Source organism: Clarias gariepinus, chromosome 2, assembly GCF_024256425.1.
Source record: "Clarias gariepinus isolate MV-2021 ecotype Netherlands chromosome 2, CGAR_prim_01v2, whole genome shotgun sequence".
Taxonomy (NCBI): Eukaryota; Metazoa; Chordata; class Actinopteri; order Siluriformes; family Clariidae; genus Clarias; species Clarias gariepinus.
This window is the reverse complement of record NC_071101.1, coordinates 37813515-37832531: the sequence shown is the minus strand read 5'-3', so window position 1 is coordinate 37832531 and position 19017 is coordinate 37813515.

The window sequence follows — 19017 nt, the reverse complement described above, 5'->3', positions numbered from 1 at the left end:
AATGACTGATGGAGCTTTGAGATAACCAGGAGAATGGCTAGCCCTTTGAAGACGTGCTGATTGTCTCTGAAGCTTTGCTTTGCAGATAGCAGTCTATGATTAGCTGTGAGTGGGGTTGGTTTTGCTGTTCGTTATGATTCAGATGGTGTATTTGGGTGAAATAATGTATGTGTGGAAAGGTGTGGTTTGTAAACACTGACTGTTAGATGTTCACATGGCTATTATCAAACAGGCAAGAAAAGATACAGTAATTGACTATGAAAATCATCCTGTTTATTGGAAAATACATAAAACAGGAAAGACAAACAGTAAATCTTTTCCAACACCATTAAGATCACATGTATATTTATTTTAATATAGTGATTAATTGTAATTGTTCAATAAACACAGCTTTTCTTGTAACTAATACATCAAATGTCAATTTTGAAGATTTTGTTTATTAATTAAATAACTAGGTTAAGTAAACCTGTCAACTCATTATATGCTAGTACAAATATTTACAATTCAGAGACAAGATGACTTTTTATTTATATTTTCTGCCATATAGCTCATGCAATTCTATATATACTGTATACAGTATATAGTCATTCTAGTCATATACAGTCATTCTAGTCATACAGTATGCTATCTATTCACATATACACAGTGAAAAAAACAATGCAAGACTACACATAACTAAAAAATGCACTAATTACATAAAGTGTAAGTGCAAGCATGTGCAAACAATGCAAGACAGAGCAAAAGACTATGTGTGAGACAAGACAATGTGCAAGACAGTGTGCACAGTAAAAAACAGTGCAGCACCAACCAGTGCAAAATTCTGATGAGAACAAAAAGGCAACCGAGATATATGCAGTGCTTATATGCTGCTTGGCAGCCATAATAGAGAGCAATAAAGTATTGTACACTCTTTTAGTGTTTTACAGCTGGCTCAAGAATGTGCTAAATAGACAAATGGACTAAATAGTAAAAGACTTTAACCACATTTCAGTCTTCTTGTACTGTAAGTCCCACCACAGTAACGTCATCAACAAATTGATCACATGGTTTAATCTGTGCATTCCTGCACAGTCATAAATCAGGAGTGATCTGAGGAAGGCATTTTAGTTCTCAGTGGGTTGGTACTCGAAATGCCATTCCCAATCCAAGGTCTGAGGTCTCCCAGTAGGAAAGTCCAGGATCCAGCTGCATAGAGAGGTATTCACGTCCGGGAGGCTTAGCCTATCAATCCGGTGCTCTCATGATCAAGAATGATTGTATTAAATGCTAGCATGAAGTTTATAAACAGCATTCAAACAAACATGTCTTTATCACAACCAGCCTCTCAAAGCACTTCATCAGAGTGGGTATGAAGGCTATGGGACAGTGATCTTTAAAGCATGAGACTGGAGATGTCTTTCGTACAGGGACGATTGTTGCGGTTTCGAAGCACATCAGAACAACTGCAGTGCTCGGTGAAATGTTGAAGATGCCTGTAAGAACACAAGAACATGAGAAGAACTAGCTGGTCTGCACATCTTCTGTGTACTCTGCTAGGAATGGTGTTTGGTCCAGCAGCCTTATGTGGGTTCACTCTGAGTTTTTCACACCTTAGTTGTGGTAAGATGGAGTACCCGGTCATTGGGAGGAGGGTTGGTCTTCCACACTACCATGTTGTTCTGCACCTCGAACTGAGCATAGAATTTTTTAGCACATCTGGAAGGGAGACATCACTATCACAGGCAAGCGTTGTTGCCCTGTAGTTGATGATGGCCACATAAGCCATGGCTGCCCTGGAAGAGGCTATGGATCCTCTGGGTGTGTGTATACTGTACTTTGCCTCTTTTATGTGTGGGACAGTTTGGGCCTTGCTGTTTTTAGGGACATTTTGTCATATGCTCTGAAAGAAGAGTCTTGGTTTCTCAGCAGTGCTCACACCTTTGCAGACGTCCATAGCTTTTGATCGGCTCATCTTACGATGGAAAGTTTAATGTAGCTTGTGTAACTGGTCTGGCACATGGACAGGAAGCAGAAGTCAAAGTCTCAACAATAGATCATTAATGAGCACTTACGTTTAGTACGAATTAAGCAAACTATGCAGTTCTTAGTAAAATGCTACATTCAACGAGAGAGCTGGTTCCAGAGCCGTCTTATTAAATGCCGCGATTCTATGGGTCGATCCTCAGCAGGCACGGGGTCATCAGAGGCGCACAGGTTTGTGCAGAGTAGGTAAGACCAGCTGCACTCAGCAGGTGGTGGGATGTATGCAGATACAGCAGAAGGTGTGCAAGAGCGGACAGCAGACGGCTTTCTCCTAGGCAGACAGAACTCGACAGCACTCGAGTTTAGGGAGACAGGAGATATGTGTATATGTGTAAGTCTGAGCCCAAAGAAATATTACTCTCACATACTCTTGTTAGACGGACTGTTTGTCGTTGGCGCACCCTACACGGCGTGCACAGTGTGTGTATGCAGTAAGCGTCGGCATTGAGTGGCCCGCCATCACATTTGTCACTGATGTTGTGAATTTTGAGTTATTGTGGTTGCCATTTGTTGTAGTCTCCCTTAACCAGTGCCAGTCGGCGTGCTCAAACCAGGCCTGGAGAGCAGAGATGGCTCCCGATCAAAATCAGAAACAAAATCGGGTTTTATATTCGCCAAGTATGTTGACACACACACACCAGGAATTTGGTTCCAGCTGTTTGTAGCTCGCAGAGTACAGACTAGCATAAAAAAACACTGTATAAAAACAGTGCTAACAAAAACTAAAGGCCAGGAATTAGCATAACAGAGATAAAGTATGAGTAGCCAAGATGGGGGTAAAGTAAAAAAAAAAAAAAGTCCATATGTGTGTATTTTGCAGTTCACTTATAGCCTCATACCAACAGGGTAGTTTCTGTACAGTACATATAACCTCTTAAATTATATATACACATATAAAAAAAGACGTATTGTTTACATTGATTTCAGAAACTAATTTATCATCTTTATATTTTTGCTTCTTTTATAAAGGAACCAAAGAAAAATTGATCCAGGCTAATAAACCACAGCTTTTTTTCTAGTCTCTTATATTAACTTGCATGCTGCAAACAAGCTGAGTGATTATATTTAGCTGTTACACTTCAAATTGAAATGACATGCACATTGCCTAAACACAACAGATTTTTCATGGAAAAAAGAGAAAGCACATGCTCCTTCAGTCCTGTGTTTTTCTTTTTTTTAAATCAAGGCTTAAATAACAATGTTATCAGGATGTATTTGCAGTGAAAATACAAATAAAACTCAAGTCAAACACACTCTCCAATGGTTTTCCTCCACTCTTTGCATGTTTTGCTATCATATTTTATTTTGTCTTAACCAGACTAATGAAACTGCACCAGATCAGGCTGACCTTAGAGATGTTGGAACAGGAAGGGGCCATTCCTAAACTGTTCCCACAAAGTTGGGAGCATGAAATTGTCCAAAATGTTTCAGGTTGCTAAAGCATTAAGAGTTCCTTTCACTTGAAGTCAGGGGCCAGACCCAACTCATGATAAACAAACTGAAACACCAGTTCCAACATGACTGCGCACCAGTGCACAAAGTAAGGTCCATACACACATTGATGAGTTTGGTGTTAAAGACCTGCACAGAGTCCTGACCTCAACCTGATAGAACACCTTTGGGATGAATTATAGAGAATATAGGAGACTGTAAGCCAGGCCTTCTCGTCCAACATCAGTGTCTTATAGCTTCAAAGGGTGGGCCGACATCAGATTAAACCTTATACAGTGGTGTGAAAAACTATTTGCCCCTTCCTGATTTCTTATTCTTTTGCATGTTTGTCACACTTAAATGTTTCTGCTCATCATAACCCGTTAACTATTAGTCAAAGATAACATAATTGAACACAAAATGCAGTTTTTAAATGAAGGTTTACGTTATTAAGGGAGAAAAAAAAACTCCAAATCTACATGGCCCTGTGTGAAAAAGTGATTGCCCCCCCTTGTTAAAAAATAACTTAACTGTGGTTTATCACACCTGAGTTCAATTTCTGTAGTCACCCCCAGGCCTGATTACTGCCACACCTGTTTCAATCAAGAAATCACTTAAATAGGAGCTACCTGACACAGAGAAGTAGACCAAAAGCACCTCAAAAGCTAGACATCATGCCAAGATCCAAAGAAATTCAGGAACAAATGAGAACAAAAGTAATTGAGATCTATCAGTCTGGTAAAGGCTATAACGCCATTTCTAAAGCTTTGGGACCCCAGCGAACCACAGTGGAGTCAATGTGCAGAGACAACACATCCGAGAGGCCACAAAAGACCCCAGGACAACATCTAAAGAACTGCAGGCCTCACTTGCCTCAATTAAGGTCAGTGTTCACGACTCCACCATAAGAAAGAGACTGGGCAAAAACGGCCTGCATGGCAGATTTCCAAGGCGCAAACCACTTTTAAGCAAAAAAAACGAGACAAAAGTTGAACTTTTTGGAAGGTGCGTGTCCCGTTACATCTGGCGTAAAAGTAACACAGCATTTCAGAAAAAGAACATCATACCAACAGTAAAATATGGTGGTGGTAGTGTGATGTTCTGGGGTTGTTTTGCTGCTTCAGGACCTGGAAGGCTTGCTGTGATAGATGGAACCATAAATTCTACTGTCTACCAAAAAATCCTGAAGGAGAATGTCCGGCCATCTGTTCGTCAACTCAAGCTGAAGCGATCTTGGGTGCTGCAGCAGGACAATGACCCATAACACACCAGCAAATCCACCTCTGAATGGCTGAAGAAAAACAAAATGAAGACTTTGGAGTGGCCTAGTCAAAGTCCTGACCTAAATCCTATTGAGATGTTGTGGCATGACCTTAAAAAGGCGGTTCATGCTAGAAAACCCTCAAATAAAGCTGAATTACAACAATTCTGCAAAGATGAGTGGGCCAAAATTCCTCCAGAGCGCTGTAAAAGACTCGTTGCAAGTTATCGCAAACGCTTGATTGCAGTTATTGCTGCTGAGGGTGGCCCAACCAGTTATTAGGTTCAGGGGCAATTACTTTTTCACACAGGGCCATGTAGGTTTGGATTTTTTTTCTCCCTAAATAATAAAAACCATCATTTAAAAACTGCATTTTGTGTTTATTTGTGTTATCTTTGACTAATAGTTAAATGTGTTTGATGATCAGAAACATTTTGTGTGACAAACATGCAAAAGAATAAGAAATCAGGAAGGGGGCAAATAGTTTTTCACACCACTGTAGTGTATGTTTTGTATATATAGTAATAAAAATACTGTGATGTGTTATTACACTAAAATGCCTTATATATCCTGCCAAGTACAGTACTATAATTCCGGTAGAATTTGACACAATAATCCAGACCATGTCTGAAATCTCTGTTTGGCTTAAATGGAACGTCATCCTGCCTTACTGCCATTCACCCCTATGGACAAGTCAGGACTGTAGAGGTATTAGACGGCACTGTTGGTACAGTAATTCAACATTTAGACATATGTACAGTATTTATCAGTTTTATGAAAATTAGTTTTCTCTCTCTCTCTCTCTCTTTTTCTCTCTCTCTCTCTCTCTCTCTCTTGTACATTTTAACATAGCTGTATTTATTTTATTTTTTCAGTGGACAAGACTTCAATTATGTATTTCTCATTATCTGGGCAAGCTTTCAGGCTTCACATTGTGAGGTATGTTTCTGCCACTTTCAGAGTTTCTGCCATGTATGGAGCCCGGCAGGAAAAGAAATTAAGGCTGCCAATCTGGCTTCCAAATTCCCCAGATCTCCAAGTTAAACATAAAACATGCCCACATGAACCTGAACTTAGCCACAATTTTTGCTTTTATTGCACATTAAAGCCGGATAAATCTCCAGGCTGGTGATTTTGAGGAATAGTCAGAATGTACGAGAGAAATTGTGCAAAACATTTTAAGTCAATTTTATCAGAGTAGTACATAACCTGGTGGCAACCTTACTTCTTTATGTAGCATCATTATAACATATTGCATTGCAAACATCAAAAAAGCTCCTGCAAAGGGGCATCAGGAGGCAGTAGCTCATTTTGCATTTACAGCAACCGGCTGACACAACAGCATGTTTAAAGCAGGCGCGAAATAAAATGTGAAAATGCATGATCTAAGTGATCTCTGGCTAGAAAATTATTCAACACTTTTTAAGGACCTCTGCGATCTATGTTAGCTTATTAAAAATACTATGACCTTTTTTTCACCCCATTAAGTCTTCATCAGTGAAAGTAGACCTTATAGTAACTCATGCTGTTACATAATTGAATCTTGAAATTTATATTTCACAGATCTAGCAGAATTTAGTGTATATGGTCATACAATCTGAAATCACCCAAATTGAGGATGGGTTACTTTTTTAATTCTGGTTCCTCTCAAGGTTTGTTCCTTCTGTTATTTCAGGGAGTTTTGTTTTGCCAATGTCACCTCTGGCTTAATCATCAGGGTCAAACAGAATTTTTTTTCTTACAATTTCTAATTAATATCTATTTTTTACATATCTGCAAAGCTGCTTTGCGTTCGTTTAGAAAAGCACTATGCTAGTCAAATTGAATTGAATAAAAATAAAAAAGAGATAAAAACGGCTATTAAATAAGCAATGCACTCAAAATGAAAAATGCCAAAAATGTTGATGGCATTAAGCAATGTACATTGTCTAACCTAAAGAAAGTACATGCACTAATCCTTGGATCCATCTTAATCCATGTTTATGGCATTGATTATTTGGTATGGCTTTGACAAACTTATGCAACATTAAAACTTGATGTTATTTCCCTCCATAGTAACATTGATTAACAAATTTTGTGTGTGAAAATGATCCTTTATGCTCACAAAACCTTTTTCACAATCAATCAGATTAAAGTTTAAGTTCAACCTTTATTAATCAGATATACATTACTGCACAGTGAAAATAGGCTGAGCTCAGAGAACAGGGTCGGTCATTATACGGCACACCTGGAACAGACAGGGCTAAGGGCTCATAGGGCCAATAGCGGCAACCTGATGAAGCTGGGGCTCGAACCGCTGACCTTTCAATCAGTAACTCAGAGCTTTAAATTTACAATCAGAGTACTGGAATATGGCTGTGTCATCCGGGATGAAAAACTCCATAGATGTGATAACCTGGTCATTCAGTATAGGTCACTTCATTTATTGCCACATAACATTGCTGAATCAAGACCCGCCCAACTGAAGCAACTCCAGATCATAACACTGCCTCCAGGGGTTTATACAGTGGACACTAAACTTGATAGTTACATCAATTTATGCTTGTCTTTTTACCCTGATGCGTCTCATCTTACCTCATGACCTTTCTCCATTGTGCCACAAAGTCCAATCTTTATGCTCCCAAGCATGCTAAAGCCTTTTTCTGATAAGTCTCAATAACAAGTGATTTTCTAATGGCCTCCACACTGCTGCTTAGTCTTAGTCCCAGTCCTGACCCTGTACATTATGTGTGTGTGGTTAATGGTTCCGCACTATTGTTTCAGGTTTTATTAATGTGTTGTTTGTTGTTGTTGTTTATAAGCAGTGTACTAAACCACTAAGAATGAAAGATATTTCAATAACAATTAAATGTGAATTTATCTACTCAAAATAACAAAATAATCCAAGAAGTTCTGTAATTATTAAAGGCATTTAATTATATACAATTATGTCTACAACAGATCCTGCGTTGAGCTTCACTTGCCAGAAAACAGTGCGGCCTCCAATCACGGATGATTAACTGCAATGCACCTTCAACACAAGCTCTCTCACACACACAGTTACTCAGCCACTGACTGTGCACACCTGAGCTCAGTCACAGCTACTGTACCATCACTCGCAGTATAAAACGACTCTCAGTTTCACACTCATACTGGAAAGTGTACACATTGTGTTTTATTTTCCCGGTTGATGCCAAGCCTGGCTTGCTCTCTCTCTCTCTCTCTCTCTCTCTCTCTTTCGCTCCTGCATAGACTTTAAGTCTTTAAGTCATAAGAGCAGTAGAAAATATTGAATTTCACATGGGCTCTTTTCAAATATACTATACAAAACACAAGTCACTAAAAAGTCCTTTTTCATAGACAATATGAATTCTGCCAACTGAACAAAACTGTATGAAGTCTTTCCACTACTATAGTTTCTAAAATGCACATTAAATGTAGCTATAAATAAATACTATTATGATTTTCTTCAATTTAAATGCACTTTAAATTTGTGCTGTGGTGTAAAAGACATAAAACACTTAAGGACCTGTAGTTTTAGAAAATGATTAAAAAGAAAAAAAAATGGTGTGATTAAAGTAATAGACTGCATCTATTTGGTCATTGATTATTTATGTAATTCCTAACTTATCAAATCTAGTATCATACATCCTTGGGAAAAAAAAGACTACAGATGTCTGTGTGTGAACTTTCATCATGCACCAAGAGTTGATCCTTAACTTGAAAGCAAGCCAATAACTGAAAGTAAAAGTGTATTATTAATACACTTCTCATTATTCTGTGTGTGTGTGTGTGTGTGTGTGTGTGTGTGTGTGTGTGAAAATATGCACACCGTGTTTGAAACCTGGTGACAGGAGAGAGATTTGTCTTGTGTTTAACAGACTGTGAGATGATTTGTGTGTGTGTGTGTGTGTGTGTGTGTGTGTGTGTGTGTGTGTGTGTGTGTGTGAGTGAAATAGGAATTTAGTTTTAAATGAGATTTCCATACTGAAGGTTTAATTTATGGTGTGCCTCCTCTGCACTGTTTTGCCGAGTTAGCATTTCACACACTTCCAATTCAGTTTGGGTAATGGGCTTGTCTTTGAGCTGCTTCTTATGTGTGTGTGTGTGTGTGTTTGTGTGTGTGTGTGTGTGCATACGTGTGTGTGTGTGTGTGTGTGTGTGTGTGTGTGTGTGTGTGTGTGTGTGTGTGTGTGTGTGTGTGTTTATTTTCCATTCACACATGTGGTATTAACCAACTAGATGGTGTAAGCAAAAGCATCAACCTGACAGCTCCAGAGGGAAATTTATTTATTCTAACACTTTTAAGTAAACATATAGAAGTGGACACGAGAAGTAAACTTCCCTCCGAAATTAGTCCATCTGAAAAACAGGACCTGAAGAATGATGAGTTACTGTTATATTCACCAGCATGACTTTCTGTAAAGTCACTACCAAAAACTTGGATGTGACGTAGGTCATGTTTAGCATGGCCTACTCTGCTTGACTTACTTAAAAAAAAAGTTTTTTTTTATAATTGTGTTTAAAATGTTTCCCAATATTCTATTATAATAATTTTCAGTAGTGTATGTTCCTGTTATTGCTTTTCTCCAATCATATTTCAGCCATCATGTGTTGCCAGGGTCAAATAAATCTGCCTCAGGGCCTTCGGAATCACCAGTGTGGGCACCTGGAGCTTAAAATAAATGGCAACGAAACTTTTGCTCTAAAGCACTCAGATTTCAAGTTGGTGGGCTATCTGTCATAATGTCAGCATTTCACATCCTTTGAGTAAATAATCATAGAGCGAACTAGCCAGCTAAAATAAAAAGCTAAAATACATTCCTGTAGTTTTAGGGGCTGGTTTTTAAACCCACTATGGCTGGTGATGAAGAAGAAATAAAATTTGGTTGCAAATATGCATTCCAAGACATTGTCAAGATTGACATTTTTAAGAAAAGCTGGTTATTGTGAGTAAGGTCCGTCCAACCAAAGCAAGGCTATCCTGGCCAGGGGAAAGGTTTGTCCACCTCTTTAAATTCAATAACTACGAGTGTTAGCTTTGGCTCACAGCCTCCAAGGAGCACTGCCAATTGTATTGCTGGGAATATCTATTATTTGCAGTTGTTTGACTTTGTGTTCAGAGCCCCACTGGGTTTGCAAATGTAAGTTGTCTAAATAAGGCAGCAACAAGCATGGCTAGACACTTACAAGCAATGTTGCTTTTGGGGAAAACTTTCAGGGAAAGGCTTTGGCGAATATAATACATTTTATTCACATTTTTAAACAGGCAACCCTGACCCGGAATTTTTCCATAATAAGTTTTTAAGATTAACAACAAAAAATGTTGGTAAATCCTTTTAGTTAAAGTAAGATATTGAATCATTGGGGTACTCAGTATTGCCCACATTTTTTTTTGTGTGTGTGTGTGTGTGTGTACATGATTGTACCTGTCTGTGATGCAACTCCCTGTTATACTGTATTTATGTATGATATTAATGGTTTCTACAGTTCTGGCATCATGACAGTGGTATTAAGAGGTGACTGATTATGGTGAGACACCACTGAAGGCCTATTGGTGTAAAATGCACGGCTCACCACTGGGCAAATATTTTATTCAATCATCAAGTGCTTTTGCAACCCTTGTAGAACTCTGAGGTGAGGTACAGTTAATTGGGTAACTGTACAGTACAGTATATACCCACCCAGTATACTATATACTGTATACTGAATATGTTTACATTCATAAAATTAACTATACACATTTAATCATTTAGTATCATTTTAACTTAACTTATCACCTATGTCTTTTACCATCATTTGTTTTTTATATCTGGTGTGCCTTTCAGTTAACTTTGTCCAGCCCTTGGCTGTCTAGACGTAATGGGGGCGAGAACCCAAACAAGGATGTACTGTCTGAACAGTTCGTACTTTCTTTAAAAAAAAAACAAATGGACTGACTGAACTTATAAATTTTATTTTCTCAATCTCTTCTTTAGTTCTTCTGTTCTAATCTGTTTCTGTAGAATTTAACTGCTAGGTTCACAATTAGTATACAGTATAAGCAGGCTGTTATCCTGATTTTCTCCATATCTTCTCTATGAGGTGTGCCTCTGTGTAAAGAAGTGTACAGACTGAAATTATTTCTTTTTTAAAGTTATGCAATTTTAAAACGATGCCAAGTGAGAGGTCACACTCACCAGAACCCAACCATAAAAAGTGACTGGTCAGTAGATCTTTTAATTAAGTTCAGAGATGAAGTCACTTCTACTGATATAAAGTCAGTGCCAATCTTCTTCATATTGTAATAATAATATGAAACCGGTCCCACAGTACCTAAATTACGCTGACACACCCATCGCTTTGGAATAGGGTTGTCTGAACTCATGAGACCACATGATCTTTTTTTCCTTTGCTTCTTAGCAAACTGAAGCATTTTTTGTCTGATTAGCCTCACCAACGAGTGGTTTTCTTCCAGCTACACTGGCTTATGGTTATTCAGTCCTAGTGATGAGAGTGCATGTTGAAATGCCTGTACTGTATGTTCACTATTAAACATGGCTCTAAATTCTACTGGTGTTTTTTTTTTTTTTGCATTATGAAGTACAGTAATACATTATTCATGACCACTTGATAAGTCCTGGAATATTTTAAATATTAAATAATAAAAAATAATAATAATAATGATAATAATAAATATAAATAAAGTTTGGCGGGTTTCCTTCGGGCATTCCGGTTTCCTCCCACAGTTCAAGGACATGAAGATAAGGCTAATTGACATACCTAAATTGCCTGTAGTGTGTGAGTGAGTGTGTACAGTATGTGCACTACATTAGATTGGCCCAGTGTCAGGGTGTACCCATCTTGTGCCCTTATTTTTTCTAGGAAAGGGTCCAGGCCCTCTGCGCCCCTGTAAATAAAATAGTAGAAAGTAACGCATTTAATGTAAAGGCGTGAATAACAGCACCAGTGACCTGATATCAGGACTACGGACATGACCACCATGGACTACATCTCCATGTTTCCACACTCAAGTTTACCCACTCCTAGACTCAATCACTGCTATTTACTATATAAACACACTCATTGCAATTGATTCACATTTGCTCATTTTGGTTTTGACAAATGTTGACTTTCTCATTTATATAATAATAATTTTTATCCTTAGAATGCCTGTCTTTTGACTCACCTGACCTTTGGATTCGGATACTCTTTTAGAATTGCTTTTGCTTGCCAAGTATTTTAATAAAAGCCTTTACCAAAACCTTTTCCGCCATCTGACACAAATAATGCACAGTGAAGTGGTTTAATGTGGCATGAAGGGCAAGCAGATGTTTAATGTATTATTGAACAATGTCATGCATATTAACAATTTACAGTTAGATTTAAGGTTTTGGAAAATTCAACAGACAAGTTATACACTCACCTAAAGGATTATTAGGAACACCATACTAATACAGTGTTTGACCCACTTTCGCCTTCAGAACTGCCTTAATTCTACGTGGCATTGATTCAACAAGGTGCTGAAAGCATTCTTTAGAAATGTTGGCCCATATTGATAGGATATCATCTTGCAGTTGATGGAGATTTGTGGGATGCACATCCAGGGCACGAAGCTCCCGTTCCACCACATCCCAAAGCTGCTCTATTGGCTTGAGATCTGGTGACTGTGGGGGCCATTTTAGTACAGTGAACTCATTGTCATGTTAAAGAAACCAATTTGGAATGATTCGAGCTTTGTGACATGGTGCATTATCCTGCTGGAAGTAGCCATCAGAGGATGGGTACATGGTGGTCATAAAGGGTTGGACATGGTCAGAAACAATGCTCAGGTAGCCCGTGGCATTTAAACAATGCCCAATTGGCACTAAGGGGCCTAAAGTGTGCCAAGAAAACATCCCCCACACTATTACACCACCACCACCAGCCTGCACAGTGGTAACAAGGCATGACGGATCCATGTTCTCATTCTGGTTACGCCAAATTCTGACTCTACCATTTGAATGTCTCAACAGAAATCAAGACTCCACAGACCAGGCAACATTTTTCCAATCTTCAACTGTCCAATTTTGGTAAGCTCGTGCTAATTGTAGCTTATTTTTCCTATTTGTAATGGAGATGAGTGGTACCTGGTGGGGTCTTCTGCTGTTGTAGCCCATCCGCCATCCGGCTTTGCTGCATACCTCGGTTGTAACGAGGGGTTATTTCAGTCAAAGTTGCTCTTCTATCAGCTTGAATCAGTCGGCCCATTCTCCTCTGACCTCCAGCATCAACAAGGCATTTTCGCCCACAGGACTGCCGCATACTGAATGTTTTTCTGAATGTTTAAATAAATTTTGTTAAACTATAAATAAGTTTATTTCTTTAAAAAAAAATGTAAGTATGCAAGTTTTTGTCTTGTAAATTTACTTACTTAACATTTGACCCAACATCACCAATAACCTATCATTTATGTTTCTTTTTAAGCCATGATATTGTAGGAAAATAATGCATACCTTCTGACCAGTATAGTGGATTTAATAATTTAACCACCAGAGTATGTTTGGTGAGGAATAATAAGGGTTCCAGGCACAGCAAGTGTTCATCATGTACATCGGGTATTTTTATGTTCTGCTTGTGGTCCAGCTGCTTCCCCTGTACAATAATTGTGAATAATATAGTATGTGAATCAAAAATGAACATCAGTATTTAAAAGGACATTAAATATTGTATTTTGCTCATTAATTTGCAGTAGGGCTCGTTATTACTTTATTTATTAGAACACACCCCTCTGAGTCTAAAACCAACCTGAAAAAAGGTTTAAATAAATGAATGTAGGAATCTCACCACATGGAAGGTCAGCACTTTGAAATGAGATCTACACAGAGCTCTACATCACAGATGGTTGGAGTGGACATGTCAATAATGAACATGAGGTGAGACAGATTGCGACTCAGAAACCAAGAACACAGGAGACACACATCAAATGTAATGACCTTTTTAAAGACAAGTCCATCAGAACTATGCTGACTAAAGGAGTTGCTGGAATTGGAAAAACAATCTCTGTGCAGAAGTTCATTCAGGATCGAGGAGAAAGAAAATCAGGGCATCTTCTTCATGTTTTAATTTTTTTTTCTTTTGAAGAAATGAGAAAACTTTATAGTTTTTATAATTTATATACTGTGACTGCTACAAGGTCCTGTTCATCTTTGATGATTTGGATGTGTGTTGGCTTCCTCAAAATTTCCAGAGAAATGAGAGATTGTTAGACGTGACAAAGTCAGTGTATTTAATTTTGACAAATCTCTGGTTCAGTAACCAGAGCCTGGCCGGTAAAATCATGATGATATCTTCTAGAAACTCTACATCATGTTCCATTTCTCAATGTTCTGCTGGACCTCAGCCACTGTTCTAGAAAGAATATTGAGTAAAACAAAGATTGGAGAGATCCCCAAGGCTCTGTTCCTGATATTGCAGATGAAACAGGCCCATCAATGGCAGCTTGGCATTGCTTATGCTTAAAGCTTTGAGATTCTGATCAAGAGCCTATTGAGGTATTATTACATAGCTTGTTATTTTAATGTACTGTAGTAGTGAATTGAAATTGGATAATAGAAATGCTTGGATAACTGCTTGCTTTAATCATCATTAAATCAACAATGAATGCTTTTACATTTCCTCCATTTTACACATACTTAGTTTTATACATTCCGTAGACATTTAGTCTAGGAGGATTGGGTGTGGGGGTGCATGTGCTAGTGGCCTTCAACAGGTTGCCACCCCATCTCAGATGTACAGTACAATCCCCTGTTCCCTAGGACATGCTCCAGGCCCCCTTGTGGCCCCACACTGGATAAGTGGGACGGAGAATGGATGGATGGATATTTCTGGTCTAGAGATCAATACTCATTGCATATGCAGTTGTTTTTCTTCCAATGCAATTCCTGGAATATTGCTTCTCCCATTGAACAATCTGTGAAAAAAAACCATAAGAGAAACTGGCTTACTGACCTCACTGCAAAGAACAAATAGTACTGGGATATTATTAATTCATAATGAACAATTATATTATTTGTGGTTTCTCAAAAATGCATGTTTATAATGTTAAAAAGATAAAACCAGGAATTCTAATATATAATCTAACAGCATAATATAATACTTTTCTGTAACAGAAATAGGCTACATCTGCGGTACTGGTTGTGGAAACTTGAACACAAATCAAAGTCGATAGTTTGTAGGATGCTTGTTATTGACCTACTTGACTCCTGAAAATGGCAGAGAGTGGATGAGAACATGGAAAGACATTCCTGTGGCTGTAAATGTGCTGTTCAAGGAATTTTGTGTGTGGGAGAACCATACTAAAGTTTTTTTTCTACATGTTAACTTTAGCTGTGTTCTGGCTTTGGTTTTGTTTTTTTGCATGTTTGAATTTTCTGCCATACTGTATAACATTGTTTCTTTACTAGTGAAAATAAAGGGACAGAGAAAAACGATCAGGTTCTGTCTTTAATTCTCAGCTCAAAGTCGAAAACTGCATGATTCATGGGTGAAACCACTCTCTGTTTGAAAGACTAAAGAGTCCACACTGCAAGCACTGAAGTTAGATCATAACACAACCTTGTGTTTTAGATAAACAGTCTCCTAGCTAAAGAAAACTCACAAATTAACATGTAGATCGAAGAATCATATATTTTAAAATAATCTCACAAGGATAAGCTGTACAGCTCTGTCCTTAAATATCAGCTGAAGCTTCTCTAGCTTGAAGAAAAAAACATGACTTGCCTCTTGGATACAGGAGTGAGGTTGCTTTCTGAATAACTGGTCAAATTCATATTGTAAACTGGAGACATGCAGGTCAGATCATTACTATCATCATTTAAAACTCACTCACACACACACACACACACACACACACACACACACACACACACACACACACACACACACACACACATGCACACACACACAAACCAAGATATAATATTTGTTAAAACTTAGTAACACCAAATTTTTCCAATTTAAATTCTAATGATCTGATATATTTTGCAGGTTATGTTTTTAATGCTAAAAGTTGAGTGTTGAGGAATGTTCATCTTCCATGCATAACTTGGATCAAGAAATGAATAATTCAGATGCACCAGACACGACTCTCGTGCTGCTTACTGATTTCATGAAGCATACACATGGTAAACTAAGGAATTATTGTACATTGACATATTGACTGTACTTTTACTGTACTGTACATATCATTGTGTGTTGTTATACTGTACGTACTTATTTACTTACTTACTGTATAATTTATTGATTTCATCCTCATATAGGATTTTTTCGTGTTTATGTCCATCTAGAATCAGCTGAAACGTTTACAATTATTATTATTATTATTATTATTATTATTAAAACGTATAATACAATTTATTTAAAAAATAAACAAATGTAGAGTTCAGTTAACAATATTTTGATAGTTTATAATCACTATAATGATGTTAAGTAATTAGCAATATTTTTTTTTGAATAATAAACTCATGCATATATTCTGTAAATAAAGAATTAAATATATAATGATATATATAATAATACATATGAGTTTTATATTTCTAGGCGAAAGTACCTTCTGTTAAGAAGATTATTGACTAGTCAGGTAAAGGCAAAAGATAAATGAAAAAGCTGCTGTAAGATATGTGGGATATGTGATGGGAAGGAAGATAAAAGGTGACATCAAGCTAAAGTATGATAAACCTTGTCCTCTGCCATCCAATAGGATGTTGATTTCCTTGTTTTTACTAAATAAAAAAGAATAGCTAACTAACCATGTGAATAATGAATTAATGTAACCATTAATGCTCCAATCTTCTGGCACAACTCAGAGATTGTGTACAGTTAAGGTAAGATTGTGAATTTCCAGCACAACGATTGCTGTCCTATTATGATTTCTGTGCTGGGATGAAAGACAGTCTTATTGTGTGTCACATTTTGTGTGTGGAATCTGCTTTATGGGATTTTGAGATTTGATATTTGGTTCTTCCCCAATTTGATGGGCCAAACTTGAAATCACACAACTGTATAGAATGTCATTTTAAATGAAGTGTAGCAATACAGTTTCCCTTTACTGAAACAAAGAAGGCCAGAAGGCCTGTTCTAGCATGTGCACAAACAAAGGTGCATGGGTTACTGTGGAAGACCTCAACCTCACACATGTTTCAGAATACAGTGGGGCAAAAAGTATTTATTCAGCCACCAATTGTGCAAGTTCTCCCACTTAAAAAGATGAGAGGCCTGTAATTTTCATTATAGGTATACCTCAACTATAACGCAAAATATGAAAAAAAAAATAATAATCCAGAAAATCACATTGTAGGATTTTTAAAGAATTTATTTGCAAGTTATTTGCAGATCTCAACCCCATAGAAAATCTTTGAAAGGAGTTGAAAGGGTATATAACAAAGTATTAAGATAAAATTTTGTTATTGACCAAATACTTATTTTCCCCCATAATTTGCTAATAAATTCTTTAAAAACTCTACAATGTGATTTTCTGGATTTTTTTTTCTTATTCTGTCTCTCATAGTTGAGGTATACCTAAGAAAAACAAAAATACACAATATAGAAAATATATGAAGAAATATAGAACAAAAAGAAAGCAGCTATACAAAGTAGGTATGCATTTATGTCCTTTTTGTGGAATAAGGTTAGAATAAATAGTAAAAAGAAAATGGTAATGTCCAGGGTTGTGCAATCCACATTTTTAAAGTGTCTTGTGCAGTGCAGATATGCTTAAAGTGATTTATTTAAAGTGGCTTGTGATAGAGTGATTTAACTAATGACCACAAAGTGTAGTTGTGCAGTGGCCACTAGTGTCAATGAATGTCCAGAATGTCCAGAGTGAGTGTAAAAAACCATATGTGTGAGTCAGTAGTTTGTGGTGTACTGATTAAGAGACCGTATCGCCTGCGAGAAGAAGCTCCTCCTCAGTCTCTCTGTGTTGGCCTTCAGGGAGCGGAATCGCTTTCCTGACCTCAACAGAGAGAACAGTCCTTGGTTGGGATGGCTGAGGTCCTTTACAATCTTCCTAGCCTTGGTCCAGCATCGCTTGCTGTAGATTAAGTGCAGATCAGGGAGCTTGGTGCGGATGGTGCGCTCAGCTGATCGCACCACCCTCTGTAGAGCTCGTCTGTCCTGCATGGTGCTGTTCCCGAACCAGGTCGTGATGTTTCCCATCAGGATGCTCTTTATGGTGCAGGAGTAGAAATTCCTGAGCACCTTGGAGGGCAGTCTAAAGTCTCTCAAGCGTCTGAGGTGGTAGAGACGCTGCCGGGCCTTTTTCACCACGGTGTTGATGTGACAGGACCATGCCAGGTCCTGCGTGATGTGAACACCGAGGTATTTGAAGCTGTCCACTCTCTCCACTGGGCTCTCGTTAATGACGGGGGTCTGGTAGTTCCTCTCCTGCTTAGTCCACTATCAACTTCTTTGTCTTACTGACATTTAGAAAGAGGTTGTTCCTCTGGCACCAGTTCTCCAGATTCCTAATCTCTTTCAGGTAGGCCGTCTCGTTGTTATCAGAGATCAGGCCCACCACAATGGTGTCGTCAGCAAACTTAATGACGGTGGCGGAGCTGGAAGTGGGAGAACTTGCACAATTGGTGGCTGACTAAATACTTTTTTGCCCCACTGTGCAAAGTCTTGAGTCACCCTCATCCCTTAATTTTAATTTAATTAAATCATATAGATTTTTTATTTTTTTAAAGTGCCTGAATGTAGAAATTAAAAATTGATTGTTTTTGTAACAACCTCAGCAGCAAGCTCATTTCCCCTCTCGTCTGTTTTAACCACTCAACATCTGTCATCATCTACTAGTTTGTCACTGGTTCATGTATTAAGTTAAATTTAATTATTATTATTTATTGATGTTTTTTTTTTTTTTTTTTTTTACTTAAATGATTCATAGGTGGCGGCAGGGTGGCTTAGTGGTTAGCTCTGTTGCCTTGCATCTCCAGGGTCCGGGCTTGATTCCTGCCCAGGTTCCAATACCTGCCTCTTTGTGCATGGAGTTTTCTCCGTCCTTGGTATGTTACCTTTGGGTACTTTGGTTTCCTTCCACAGACCAAAGACATTCCTGTAGTGTGTAAGCATGTGTGCCATGCCATGGATTGGCACCCCATCCAGGGTGTACCTCACCTCATGCCTTGACAAACTTACCAAAAATCAGACCTAAAAAAGTCCTTCAGGAAGCCTGGAGAACTATTCCTTAAAACTACTTTAAAAATACTGGAAAGGTTAGCTTATCGGAAGTTTTTTTTAATTCAATTTAAAATTTCAATTTATTTGTCACATATAATATTCAGGATGGTAAGTTGCAGCCAGAT